At 38.7% G+C, this 15545-nt stretch overlaps 1 protein-coding gene across 1 annotated transcript in view; it reads left to right on the top strand.

Moving 5' to 3' along the window:
• DIPK1A (divergent protein kinase domain 1A) overlaps nucleotides 1-15545 on the top strand; it is a 120710-nt gene that overhangs the window by 45867 nt on the left and 59298 nt on the right. The gene's annotated exons all lie outside the window — the stretch shown is intronic.

The following is a 15545-nucleotide window of genomic DNA, read 5'->3' as shown; positions in this document are numbered from 1 at the left end:
GAGAAGCCTCACAGTCATGGTGGAAGGCAAAGGAGGAGCAAAGTCACATCTTACATGGTGGCAGGCAAGGAGAGCTTGGGCAGGGGAACTCCCATTTATAAAACCATCAGGTCTCATGAGACTTATCCACTACCATGAGAACAGTATGGGGGAAACCACCCCCATTATTCATTTATCTCCACTGGCCCCGCCCTTAACACATGGGGATTATTACAATTCAAGGTGAGATTTGGGTGATGATACAGACAAATCATATCACTTGGATATAGTTTTTATCATATTAGGTGGCAATTATCTTTTTACTTACCTGATTCCCCATCTAAACTATGAGTTGATTGAGGGAAGGAGTCATGTCTCATGCATCGTTGAATTCTGAATGTTTAGCTTAGTTCTTGTCAGTTAGTAGGTTCTATAGAGTCGGAAGTTGAGCCTATGATGTACTTGTGTACAACACGATAGATTTGGCTCAAATATTACATCATGTTGATTAATGGCAGTTTTCCATTTGATAAGAATTATCTGGTTCTTTTTCCTTTAAGATTGATGTCAAATCAATTTATTAGACATTTTGATGAGCACCCATGTATCCTAAGTACTGCCTTGTCCCTTGGATATATGGAAATTAGTAAGACATGGTTCCTGCCCAGAAGAAACTTCCCTCGGTCTCCCTTCCTCCATTTCTTTGTTCTTCCTTCTCATTCATCCTTGTCTGGATAAATTTTTACTGAGCCTGGATTTGTATCTAATGGAGTAAATAAACGTAAGGAGGTTAATTATAGCATAGTATACTCAGAGTAACAATCAAAGTGTGTTCCAGATATAGAGATAGCATGGAAGAAAGCATGATAGAATTCTTAGGGTGATACGGAGTATCCTGGAGGAGGTGACTTCTGAGTGAGTTATCAAGGGTGAAAAGATACTCTCCATGCTCAGGTCAGTGAAAGGTACTCCAAAAGAAGAAAGAGAATATGCAAAGGCCTAGAGAAGTGAAAGTACCATGTCTTCCAGAAACAATAAGTACTTTGGTATTGTTGCAACATTAAGTTCAGTAGAATGATGATGCAAGCGGTGCTGAGAGATGAAGCTACGATAATAGGCAATATTTTTAAGTGCCACAATCTTTTATGTTTAGGTGACTTTTTAGTTAAGAGAATGGTAAGGTCTCTAATATAGCTGATGATATTTATAATCCAAACATGAAGCCATATATTGCTTTACACAAAGTTCTCTGGCTATATTTTAGTGTTTATTGTATAGGTGGATGAGAATAAAAAAGAAGATGCTCCCTGGAGTTTATAGTCTTGTTGAGGATACAGAATATATCCACACAGTTTAGAGCAGGAGTTCCCAACTCTCAGGCTGCAGACCAGTACCAGCCCATGACTTGTTAGGAACCAGGCTGCACAGCAGGAGGTGAGTGGTGGGCGGGCAGCATTACTGCCTGAGCTCCGCCTCCTGTCACATCAGCGGTGGCATTAGATTCTCACCGGAGCTGGAACCCTGTTGTGAACTGCGCATGCGAGGGATCTAGGTTGCCTGCTCCTTATGAAAATCTAACTAATGCCTGATGATCTGAGGTGGAACAATTTCATCCTGAAACATCGCCCCACCTCACCCCCACTCCCCACCCCATCTGTTGAAAAACCGTCTTCCATGGAACCCGTCCCTGGTGTCAAAAAGTTTGGGGACTGCTTGTTTAGATAGAGCACTTAGCAAGCAATCTACAGACTGGTGCCAATCAAAATTGTAAAGGTGGGGTAAAAGCACAATCTTGATGGAGTTGTAGGAATGATTAGGAGAGTGTGTAATTAGAAAGAGACAACCTGATTTTGGCCTTAAGAAAAACAAGTTCCATAAGAGCTAGCTGAGTGTGGAAAATGCAAAATTGAGGAATGTACTTATAAATTAGAAACTTCTTGATGTTCTGTAGTTTACCATAAAGAAATGGCTCCTGACCGGACGCTGTGGCTTATGCCGGTAATTCCAGCATTTTGGGAGGCCAAGGTGGGCAGGTCATCTGAGATTAAGAGTTCAAGATCAGCCTGGCCAACACGGTGAAACCCCATCTCTACAGAAATACAAAAATTAGCCAGGCATGATGGTGGGTGCCTGTAATCCCGGCTACTCCAGAGGCTCAGGTGGGAGAATCGCTTGAACCCAGGAGGTGGAGGTTGCAGTGAGCTGAGATCGAGCCATTTCACTCCAGCCTGGGTGACAGAGTGAACTCTGTCTCAGAAAAAAAAAGACATGATTCCTTACCTAGACCAACAAGTAATCATCTTTAAGCCTTATAATATAAAACAAAAAACACATTTATTTTTCTGTATCATAAATACATTTATTTTCTTATTCTCTACTAAGGACGGGAGCCTATGTGTTACGTCTTTAGTTAACAGTTATTTTCCACTATTTTTATTTGTATCTTTAGATATTCAGATTGCCCTAGACATTGTTTATTGTTCATATAAAATGGGTCTCTGGGTTTCTGCCAAACTACTGTCAGTCCATACTACACAGGGACTATCTTAGGCCCTCCTTTCATCTCTTTATTATCAAAAATTCACCACAGCCTCTGCCCTTTTCCTTATGGAATATAGGAACCCAAACCTTCTCCTTGCCCCACTAGTTCCTCCCATTCCCACAACTCTCTGGTTGGGTATTCTTCTTCCATTGAGCTAGCGTGGACTTTCGGCAGGCCGTGGGGGTTTCTATGCATACCTTCCTAGAACCTTTGATCAGTAAATACATTTTGCACTTATATAAACTCAAACTTAGGAGGAGGTGTGTTTTAATCCTCCAAAAGAAGAATGGGGGAACCTTTCACTTTGTATTTATATAATTTATAAATTGTTTAAGTTTGACAATGAGCATTTGCTGTTTTTGTAACTGAAAAGTAAAGATGGTTCAATTTTGAAAAATGAAATCAGGAATAGAGCCTTTTCTACCATTTCAGGTCTATTAAATGAACCTATCTATCTATATGTGTACATACATGCACACACCCCACTACCAACGTAGTGCAAAATAGTGTTGAAAAACTTATAATAATTTGGAAAGCAAAAGCCATAAAAATGTTGATACTGTATGACCTGAGAACTCTACTTTTGAGAAACAACTTAATGAAATAATTCAAAGGAATGAAAATCTAAAAAATCTATATGTAGCCTTGTCTAGATGCAGAAAAGTTGGGGAAAGAAAACTTTAAAGTCAACATAGGGGGAAGAGTTAGGTAAATAATGATACATCAACTAGATAGAATATTATTGCAACACTGAAAATGACTATTATAAAAACTATGTTAACAACATTGAATGTTTACAGTACGAAGAGAAAAGAATACACAATTATATATACACTGATTACAGCTGTGTATAAAATGAATTGCATGTGGACAACTAGAAAGGAAAGTGGATAATGAAAACAGCTGTTCTAGTGTATTGGAATTATGGGCAAGTTTTGAAATTTTACTGAATGCTTTTTCAGTACATAGGAAAAGTTTGAGTTTCAGATTGTCAGTTAATTTAAATTATTGTTATTCTGAGAGTTTTGCAGCAAAAAGAAGGAAGGACTCTGGAATCTGAGCCCCTTTCTTCTTTCTCTTATGGACCGAAATAATTACATTGTGGGAAATAAGGAAACTTCTGCTTTCTTAGAAACTTATAAAAATGAATATTATCAGGGTAATGATACTGGAATGGCCTCCTGGGGGAGATTGTAGACTCCATTTTCAGAGATTCTTAAGAAAAATTAGAAAGCGGTATTGATTGATTTATTTATATTGCAAAAGATGGATTGGCCGAATGCAGTGACTCATGCCTGTAATCCCAGCACTTTGGGAGGCCGAGGTGGGCAGATCACCTGAGGTCAGGAGTTCGAGACGAACTGTTTGGTGAAACCCTGTCTCTACTAAACATACGAAAATTAGCTGGGCGTTGTGGTGGGCGCATGTAATCCCAGCTACTTGGAAGGCTGAGACAGGAAATCACCTGAACCTGGGAGGTGGAAGTTGCAGTGAGCCTAGATTGCGCCATTGCACTCCAGCCTGGGTGACAACAGTGAAACTCCGTCTCAAAAAAAAAAAAAAAAAAAAAAAAAAAGATGGATCAAATCTGACCATTTTTATAACAGCTTTATTGAAATAAAATTCATTGTGTGCTATAAAATCCTTTTAAAGCACACAATTCAGTAATTATTAATAGATTCACAGTTCTACAACCATTGCCACTCTCTAATTTTAGAACATTATTATTAAAATACCCATTAGCCATCACACCCCATTGCTCCCTCCCCCAGCCTCTGACAACCAGTAATCTACTTTCTATCTCTATGGATTTGCCTATTCTAGACATTTCATGTAAATGGAATCATACAATATGTGGACTTTTGTACTTTTCTTCTTTTACTTAGCAGAATGTTTTCAAGGTTCATCCATGTTGTAGCATGTATCAATACTTCGTTTCCTTTTATAGTTAAATAATATTCCATTGTGTGATATACCTCATTTTGTTTATCTACTCATCAGTTGATAGACATTTGGATTGTTTCCATTTTTGGACTATTATGAGTAATGCTGCTATGAGTATTTGTGTACAGATTTTTGTGTGGACATATATTTTTAGTTCTTTTGAATATATACCCAAGAATGAAATTGCTGGGTCATGTTGTAAGCCTTTTTGTGGAACTGTCAAACTGTTTTCCAAGGTAGCCACACCATTTTACATCCCAACTAGCAATGAAGGAGAGTTCCCAGATGATCTTTTGACATCCCCTTCCAGTTCTTAACACACTGCTTGTTAAATAGGAAACCCAAGAATAGATGCTAACTATTCTGATATTGTCCTCACTATTATTAGAGAAAGCTGATAATTACCTTGAGATACATTAACTATATGTAAAATGAAGTTCCTGTATTATTTCCTTTACTACACTGCATCTTGCTTTTGTTATTCGCATTAATTGGTAATGGTATATATTATATTTTATAGAGAGAGATTATAAATGTGTGTGTATAAATTTCTTCCGTTTTCTTCAAGTAAACTACTTGCTCATGGATCTGAAGTCTGTAAATATTAAATACACGGACTCATATATTTAGGGCATGCTGTTTTGTCCTCCTGAGTCCTGAATTGTGTGGTAGTGGAAAGAGATCTACAGATGTTGCTGTGTTATAGCTGAAGGCTATCAGAGCAAGGGAAGATAAAGAAGGAAAGTGGAGACCTGGACCTTAAGCACCAAGATCACTGATGTTAGAAGTACAGGAGGGTGTGCGTGTGTGTCCTTTTTTTTTTTTTGAGACAGTCTTGCTCTGTCACCCAGGCTGAAGTGCAGTGGTGCCATCTCGGCTTACTGCAACCTCCACCTCCCAGGCTCAAGAGACTCTGGCCCCTCAGCTTCCCGAGTAGCTGGGATTATAGGTGTGCACCACCACTCCTGGCTAATTTTTTTGTATTTTTAGTAGAGATGGGGTTTCACCAGGTTGGCCAGGTTGGTCTCAAACTCCTGGCCTCAAGCAATCCACCCACCTCAACCTCCGAAAGTCCTGGGATTACAGGCGTGAGCCACCGCGCCCAGCCCTAGATGCCTACTTCCTTTTTTTTTTTTTTTTTTTTTTTTTTGAGACAGACTCTCACTCTGTCGCCCAGGCTGGAGTACAGTGGCACAATCTTGGCTCACTGCAACCTCCGCCTCCTGGGTTCAAGCAATTCTCCTGCCTCAGTCTCCCAAGTAGCTGGGACTACCGGTGCCCGCCACCATGCCTGGCTAATTTTCGTATTTTTAGTAAAGACAGAGTTTCACCATGTTGGCCAGGCTGGTCTTGAACTCTTGACCTCAAGCGATCACCCACCTCGGCCTCCCAAAGTGCTGGGATTACAGGCGTGAGCCACCGTGCCTGGCCAGTGCCTACTTCTTATGTGTGATCTCTTTTCCCTGTCCTCACCTCCTTTTCTGTATTTCTTCTTCCTTACTCCCTTGCTGCCTCCCTGATGTCTTCCTATTTCTGCTTTAAGGGGAAGTTCATATAAAAGAACGTTACATGTGATTAATAATTAAAATGTTGATAATACAAAGACGACCTAGAATAAGCCATTGTGGGCCGGGCGCGGTGGCTCAAGCCTATAATCCCAGCACTTTGGGAGGCCGAGACGGGCGGATCACGAGGTCAGGAGATCGAAACCATCCTGGCTAACACGGTGAAACCCCATCTCTACTAAAAAGTACAAAAAACTAGCTGGGCGAGGTGGCGGGCGCCTGTAGTCCCAGCTACTCGGGAGGCTGAGGCAGGAGAATGGCATGAACCCGGGAGGCGGAGCTTGCAGTGAGCTGAGATCCGGCCACTGCACTCCAGCCCGGGCGACAGAGCGAGACTCCGTCTCAAAAAAAAAAAAAAAAAATAAGCCATTGTGTTACACTGTGGGTTTTTTCCCCCATTGTTACATTTTTAAAATGTTTTCTTTCCTTTCATGCTCATTAATCCAATTCATCTGACAGATATTTACTGATAATTTAGTATGTGTCAGGCACTGTTTAGGTACCTGTTTCTCTTCTCCATTGCCTTTTGCTCCTTTTTCTATACCTTTAGATCCTTTCCTTGCCCAAATTGGATGTCAGAGAGACAACTGAGAAAAAGAAATTGCGGTGATGGAGTGTCTATGTATATTATATTATCTGCATATTCTAATAATCATTTCACTGATTTTCTTTGATTTCAAAATATTGTGTGCTTTGATTGAATGAATGCCTCAGAGTGTGTATGGCAAAACATCGCATTTGTGTATACATTGGGTTTAAGGACTTCTTGCTGATTAGCTTACCTTTTTCCAGAATGGTAATATTGATCTGTTCTTGATTTTCTAAGTCTGACAAAATGGAAAGAAAGGTCTGGCAGGAGGAGAAAGAAAGATACAGATCGGAGAAGACAGGCATAGAGGGCAAAAATAAAAAGCTTTGCTAGAGGGAGAGCTATGAGGCAGAGAAGTGGCTAAGGCCCCCAGGCACATAACATATTGTATATGGTATATTACTTACTGCTGCCCCCTGTGTGTCAGTTCAATAAAATAATTCAGTTACAGCTCATGGAGCAAGAAGGAACTTTAGAGATTATTTAATTCGCTTCCAGAATGTGTCATGGAGCATGCAAATAACTCTATTTTCACCCTAATTAATACAAAAGGGGCCAATAATAGGGAAGATAAATTGAATATTTTTGCCATCTTTTATTTATTGGCTGAGAATCCATCTTGTAGTATTCTCGAAGCAGAAATGTTCTCCAGCTAGGGAGACAAATAAATAGACCAGTATTTTCCCTTTTTTTTTTTTTTTTTTCACATCATGGCATAAAAGAATGATAATTTGTAAAGCACTAGAGCAAACATACAGGGCTACTGTCAACTTAGGTGACTGACCTGAGGTTGAAGCAATCAGTAGCTTGGGAATAAATTGTGTAAACTGCAGTATTGTAGTCATTTAATATTGAATTTTATCCTGCAATTAGAAAGCTAACATCTCATCTCGGTGACTTGATTTTAAAAAAGGAAGCTAACATGTTTTGGCATGAATAAGATAGCTGTAAATATTGGCCTGATTAACTTTGTCATCTTTTTTTTTTTCTTTTTCTTGGTCTTACTGTGTCACTCAGGCTGCTCACTGCAGCCCCGACCTCCTGGGTTCAAGCAGTTCTCCTGCCTCAGCTTCCTGAGTAGCTGGGTATACAGGTGCATGCCACCATGCCTAGTTAATTTTTTTTTTTTAATTTCATAGAGACGGGGTCTTGCTGTGTTGCACAGGCTGGTCTGAAACTCCTGGACTCGAGTGATTCTCCTTCCTCGCCCTCCCAAAGTGCTAGGATTGTAGGCGTGAGCCACTGTGCCTGGCCTCTATGGCTTCTTATATATATAGATACATGATGTTGTGGCTGGTAGTGTAATGTATTAGGTATAGCTACATCAGGGGAAAAAAGTGCATATTTTAGATGATTAAATCTGGCCTCTGACTTTTAATTTTTTATAACCACTTGGGTTTTGGAGAAAATTTGAGTGAGAATGTTGGACTCTAAGCTCTAGATCTTTGGACTCATCAAGCCTTGAATAAGAGGGTATGTGGGGCTTGAAAGTGATCTAATATGTTTTTTATAGGTATCTAACATTCTATAGTATTTTAAAAATTACATCTATGTTTTCATATAACACTTTAGTTCTCTGCATTTTCCCCTTTAGTTCTAAGGGAATTTTTTGGACCTATAATGAGAGATCTTCTTTTAAAATTACATTAATGTTTGGCATATATATTATACATATTTGTAAGTTATGAATATAATATTTGTAAGTTATGAATCATATAAAAAGCTAACGCCCATGAACCTATCACAACGTTAGTGTTAAGTTAGTCTGTGTTAGTAAGTGCTGGGCGTGGGGCAGCAACTTGAACATTCTCATCCTGAGTCCAGTGCTCTTCCTAATAAGTATCTGTATATTGATACATTTCATTCCTTATTTTTAAAATGTGTAGTGTTGTGATTAAAACAAATTGAAACCAATGACAACAAATATTGGTAAGGATGTGGAGAAACTGGATCACTCATACATTGCTGTTGAGAGTATAAAATGGTATAACTACTCTGCAAAATAGTTTGGCAGTTTCTTTAAAAACTAAGCATACCTTTTTTTTTTTTTTTTTTTTTTTTTGAGGCAGAGTCCTGCTCTGTCACCTAGGCTGGAGTGCAGTGGTGCAATCTCAGCTCACTGCACCTCTGCTTCCTGGGTTCAAGTGATTCTTGTGCCTAGCCTCCCAAGTAGCTGGGATTACGGGCACCTGCCACGACGCCCAGCTAATTTTTTTGTATTTTTAGTAGAGATAAGGTTTCGCCATGTTGGCCAGGCTGGTCTCGAACTCCTGACTGCAAGTGATCCACCTGCCTAGGCCTCCCAAAGTGCTGGGATTACAGGCATGAGCCACTGTGCCTGGCCTAAACATGTAACTTTCATATGACCCAGCAATTACACTCCTGGGCATTTATTCCAGAGAAATGAAAATTTAACACAAAAACCTTTATATGAATATTCATAGCAGCTCAATTTGTAATACCCCAAAAGTGGAATCAGTTCAAATGTCCTTCGGTAGGTTAAACAAACTATGGTACATGTATAATATGGAATACTATTAACAATACCATGCAAGGAACTGTTGATGCGTGTAATGTCTTAGTCTCTTCAAGGGGCTGTAACAAAGTACCATAAATTGGGCTGCTCATATAAACAACAGAAATTTATTTCTCAAAGTTTTAGAGGCTGGGAAGTTCCAGAACAAGGTACCTACAGATTCAATGTCTGGTGAGAACCCATTTCCTGGCTCGTAAAATGGTACCTTCTAGGTGTGTTCCCACAGGGTGGAAGGAACAAGACAGCTTTCTGGGGCCTCTGTTATAAGAGCATTAATCCAATTAGTGAGGGCTCTGCCCCCATGTTTTAGTCACCTCCCCAAAACTCACTTCCTCATCCAATTACAATGGACTTTAGGTTTTAACATTTATTTTGAGCGGGACACAGACACTCAGACCATAGCATACAACAACTTGAATGAATCTCCAGGGAATTATGCTTACTGACAAAAGCCAGTCTCAAAAGTTTACATATTGTATGAATCCATTTATTTAACATTCTTGAAATCATAGAAATGGAGAACTGATTAATGGTTGCCAGGGAATGGGGGAGGTAATAGAGGTGGATGTGGCTATAGAAAGGCAACATGAGGGATCCTGGTGGTGATGGAGTGGTTGTGTGCTTGACTATAATAGTGGAGACACAGACCTACACATGATAAAATTGTATAAAGCTAAATACATCCCCTACACCCCACTGACAAGAGTACAAGTAAAACAGGAAATCTGAATAAAATCAGTGGATTGTATCAATGTCAACATCATAGTTGTGATATTATAATTTTGCAAAATGTTACCATTGGGGAAACTGGGCGAAGGGATATCTGTATTCTTTCTTACAGGTGCGTATCATTGCACCATTATCTCAAAGTGAAAAAATGCAATTTTAAATAAAATTACGGTTCAAATTTTTAAGAACTATAGCATATTCATTTTATTAATAATTATTTATTATTAAATTATTTATAAATGAATGAAATCTTGAAATGGAAGGGACCTTTGAATGATGCACTCTAGTCCTGGCACTGTTGTTGGTAGGTGTTTGCTACAATCTCATTTTAGTAAACTAGGCAGGTATTTCTGAGAGGTTTCTATTTAGCTTTTGTTTATACCACTTTCCCCGTAAATTTAATCTGAATAACCTGAAGAGCTTGTAAGATGCATGTTCTCAGGCTTACTCCCTACAGATTCTGATTCAGTAGGTCTAGGGGTGGATTCTGGCAACCTACAATTAAAGAATTTTATCAACTGACTGATCATTCCATTGAATTCTGGCTCAAGAGATGAACAATTATAAACAATAAATCATACTTGTTATGGTGAGTAAATAAGAGCCCTTTAAATTTCTCTGTGGCATAGAGGATTTGTAGTTAGGTGAGAATTTTAATAGCAAAGTACTGATAAAATTTTCCAAACACCCACGTGTTGAAGAAAGAATGTTTGACCAAACTGAAGGTTTTACTTGCTCGGAATCAACAAGAACTTTGAACAAAAAGAGCTTGTGCTAGGTTCTTACGTTGAAGGAGCCCTTCCCGTCTCTTAGCTGCCTGACCACTCGTGATTTATTTGGTACAAAGAAGGCAAAGACTCCTGCTTTAGTTACACAGACCGTGCCAAAGGAAGGATACTAGCGTGAAGAATGCCAAAGCACTTTATAAGCTCTGAAAATAATCTATTCATTTAATTCTTTATGTTTTGTAAATGAGGTTCCAACTAAAGCACTTGGCCAGTCCTTTTATTCCCCCCTACACCCTGGTAGTCAAGTCACTTAAAATGATTGCTGTTATTGAAAAGCAGATATAGAGAAATTCTATTCTACCTTTTGGGATGCCTAGGTTGCAGCTTGTTGAAATCTGAGTGACCCTCTCTGCTCTACACCTGGGGCCAATAATCAGAACATCTTCTCTTGGGCTTATGTCAGAGTCCAGTCCTACTGTTTCCCAAAATCCTGGATATACACATTGAATTGGTGAGTTGTCCTGTGAAAGCCACTCTCTCTGGGCTTGAGGCTAGGAAGGATTTCCCAACTCCTTCCTTTCCAGAGGGATCACAGGAGAACAAGTACATCTCTCCAAAGAAGCCTCTGCAAATCATCCCTGCTCTTGACCCCAGATATGACTCAGGAATGGTGAGGCATTGGAGAACCAGCCCTGACCCATTTGGCTTTTATTGTGTGTATTTTTTGGGCACCTCATTTTGATGTGCAGCTTTTATTTTCTCTTTGTGCCTCATAGCACAAAGCACATAGCATTTTGTGTTTTATATAAGTTGGTATTTTGTGTAGTAAAGAGACAAAAATATATATAAGAATGAGACACACTGAATTTCAGATATTTTCCTCTGCAGATGAAGGGAAAGATGGGGAATTTATGGAGAGAGGGTTTAGGTCTAGTCATAACGTTTTATTTCTTCTTAGAAAAGAGTTTTAATATAGTAAACTGTTGACATCTGTTTACATTTAGTGGTAGGTTTTATATTACTTTCCTAATTTTCTATATGGATATTTTTTCCTGAATTTGGAAATGTTTTGTAATTTAAAATTATTAATAGATGGAAAAATCAATCTAGGTTGCAGTAATTTTTCTGCTTTAAGTTTATATCTCTTAATTCTGAAAGACAGAGAAAACAGAAATCATCTGGTAGAAGCTGTCCCACCTCCCCACCCTCAGCTGTGCATCTATCCTACACCCTTCCTTCTGCTCTAGGGACGGCGGAGTTGGTGTCTCTCCTTGAGTCCAAGTCCACCCCCTTTGTCCCCTCTTTGGATCCCTCCCTTCCAACCTCTCAGGAACCTTTGTGCTATTTAGCTGTCAGCATCTCACTTTTCTGTCAACATTTAAATATGTGCTAGTTTCTCTTGGCTTTAAAAAACCTCTGCCTCAAGCCTCCTAATGCTCTATGTCTGTCTTCCCCTTCATAGTCAAACTTCTCTTAAGGGATATCTACCTGATTGTCTTTAATATCACACCTCCTACACTTTAATCTACTCCAGTCTGGCTTCTCTACCATGAAATTGCTCTTATCAAGGTCAACAGTGACTTCCATGTCATTGAATCCAATGGATACTTTCCAGTCTCCAGTCTTTGACACCGTTGACCACTTACTTCTCAAAATCCTTTCCATGATTTCTGTGTCACAACATTCTCGTTTTCTTCTACCCTATCTGATCTTCCATGCTCTCTTTTATTAGCTTGTCTTTTTTTTAACCCAACCATTAAATAGTGAAGATTCTCAGGAGTCAGTCCTAAACCTTTTCTCACTCTAATTTTTTTGCTCAGGTGATGACGGCTACTCCCATGGCTTATTACTTTCCCTGTGAGTCCCACACCTCTAGCTCCATTTCTAACCTCTGTTTTTCCTGCCATAGACCTGTACATACAGCTGCCTGCTAAATATCACTTGCATGACTCATAGACACTTTACTCTCAACATGTTCAAAACTGAACTCATCCTTACCCCTATGTTTTTGTCCTTCAGTGTTTTTGAAAATGGCACTAGAATCCATCTACTCAAGCCAGAAACTTGGGGGTCCTACTTGATTTCTTCCTCACTATCACCCACTGAGGCAGGAGGATCATTTGAAGCTGGGAGGCAGAGGTTGCAGTGAACTGGGATCATGCCACTGAACTTTAGCCTGGGTGCTAGAGCGAGACCCTGTCTCAAAAAATATATATATATTTTTTAATTTTCTTATCGAGGTCTGATTTACATATAGTGAAATGCTGAGATTTTAAGTTGTACAGTTTGTTCAGCTTTGACAAATGCATTTATTAGTGTAGGCCTCATCCCTATTAAGATACAGAACAGGCTGCACGTAGTGGCACATGCCTATAATCCCAGCACTTTGGGAGACTGAGGCAGGAGGATCACTTGAACCCAGGGGAGTTCAAGATAAGCCTGGGCAGCATAGCAAGACCCTATCTCTACAAAAAATAAAAAGTAAGCCAGGCGTGGCGGGGTACACCTGTAGTCTTAGCTACTCAGGAGGATGAAGGGAGGGGATCCCTTGAATCTAGGAGTTCAAGGTTGCAATAAGTTATGATTGTGCCATTGTACTCCAGCCTGGGCCACAGAGCAAGACCTTGCCTCTAAAAAAATTTTTTTAATTAAAAAAAAATTAAGACACAGACCATTTCCATCTTCCTAGAAATTTCCCTTGTGACCCTTCCCAGTCAGTCACTCTCCAAATCTACCACTGATCTGATTCAATTTTTAAATGTTTTAATGTATTTTTAAAACAATACTGCAGAATAAAACACAAAAAGATGCTCTAAACCTTAAAAATAATTTATTGGTAGTATTCAAGTGGAGCTGCTCTAAAATATAGGACCTGTGGCATGTGATGATTAACTTGAGTTGCCCTGTTTTGTTCAACTTTAAAATTTTTCCTTAGCATTATGGACTGTGCTATGGCAACATCTTCCCATCTCCTTATTATATTATTTCCCCAATTGACTTGTTTAAGTCATACCTTAAGACTCCTAGCAATTAAAAATATTGATTAGAAATTTTAAATTGTTTTGTCATTCATTTGAATATTAAACATTTAAAGAACCTAACTGAACCCAGACACTACTGAACCCAGACACTGACTTCGTTTGTTTGTTTATAGGATAGGTACAGTAGAGGCAGTGAAATGTGAGCTTGTTTATAATGGTCCACAGTGGATTCAGTTCTAATTCAGAGGCACTGTCTTTAAGGATAAGAGGTAATTTAGGCTCTCATACAGGTAGCTCAGCCTTTTCATTTACAGGTAGGCTGGTTTTAGATCCATAGATTCTCTATGGAATTCCATGGCATCATGAAAAGAGCAAGAGTGCTAGATATTACACTTACCTGGGAGAAACAAACACTACCAGGTCCCGCATACTGTGCCTTTTTTTTCACTTATCTGCATGCTTTTTTGGTTGTGCATCTCTACTGGGAAATTTTTTGAGTGTATATCCCCCATGTAGGTATCATTGTATTCATATTATATACATTATCATACTTATATAAATAGGAATTTTAAAATATATATTTTGTCGATGATTTTATTTAAATTTTATATCTGCATTTTATTGATGAAGACACTAAAACTCAAAGAAGTTTAGTAACTTGCTCAAGGTCATGTAACTTACTAGTTGGGTAATAGTTGACAAATTCCAAACCATTTTAGGGCCTCATTTATAAAGTTATTCCAACTATGTTATCTTCAAGGCCTCTTCTAGCCCTTAACAACCTGTGCTTCTATGCTAGCTAACATTCATCTGTCTAAGACTTAGTCTCTGATTTAATATTTCTTTGCAGATATGGCCCTATTATCCATATATTAATGGCTAGCAATGTTAGGAAATAGTGGGTGGAAGAAGAGAAACTTACATTTAAAACAGTATCAAGCTAGCTTGTTCTTTGGTATAATTTTTTAAATCCTTTACAGAAATAGAAAAAAAAAAATCCTAAAATTTATGTGGAACCACAGAAGACCCAGAATAGCCAAAGTCATCCTGAGCAAAAAGAACAAAACTAAAGGAATCACATTACTTGACTTAGAATTATACTACAGAGCTATTATAACCAAAACAGCATGGCACTGACATAAAAACAAGCACATAGACCAAGGGAACAGAATGGAGAACCCAGAAATAAATATATACATCTACCATGAACTCGTTTTTGACAAAGGTGCCAAGAATATACATTGGGGAAAGGACAGTCTCTTCAATAAACGGTCCTGAGAAAACTGGATATCCATATGCAGAAGAATTAAACTAGACCCCTATCTCTCACCAAAAAGAAAAATCAAATCAAAATGGATTAAATACTTAAATCTAATACCTGAAATTATGAAAATACTACCAGAAAACACTGGGGAAATTCTCCAGGAAATTGGTCTGGGCAAATATTTATTGATTAATACCCTCAAGTACAGGCAACCAAAGTGAAAATGGACAAATGGGATCACGTCAAGTTACAAAGCTTCTGTACACCAGTGGAAACAATCAACCAAATGAAGAGACAGCCCACAGAATGGGAGAAAGTATTTGCAAACTACCCATCTGACACAGGGATTAATAACTAGAATATATAAGGAACTTAATAGGAAAAAAATCTAATAATCTGATTTTAAAATGCGCAAAAGATCTGAATAACGTTTCTCAGAAGAAAACATACAAATGGCAATCAGATATATGAAAAGGTATTTAACATTACTGATCATCAGAGAAATGTATCCCACTCTAGTTAAAATGGCTTCTATCCAAAAGACAAGCAATAACGAATGCTGGCAAGGATGTAGATAAAAAGGAACCCTTGTACGTTTTTTGTGGGAATGTAAATTAGTACAGCCACTATAGAGAATGGCATGGTTGTTCCTCAGAAAACTAAAAATAGATCTACTATATGACCCAGC

Source organism: Macaca thibetana, chromosome 1, assembly GCF_024542745.1.
Source record: "Macaca thibetana thibetana isolate TM-01 chromosome 1, ASM2454274v1, whole genome shotgun sequence".
Taxonomy (NCBI): Eukaryota; Metazoa; Chordata; class Mammalia; order Primates; family Cercopithecidae; genus Macaca; species Macaca thibetana.
Note: the sequence above shows the minus strand (reverse complement) of the source record. Positions and strands in the feature narration are given on the sequence as shown.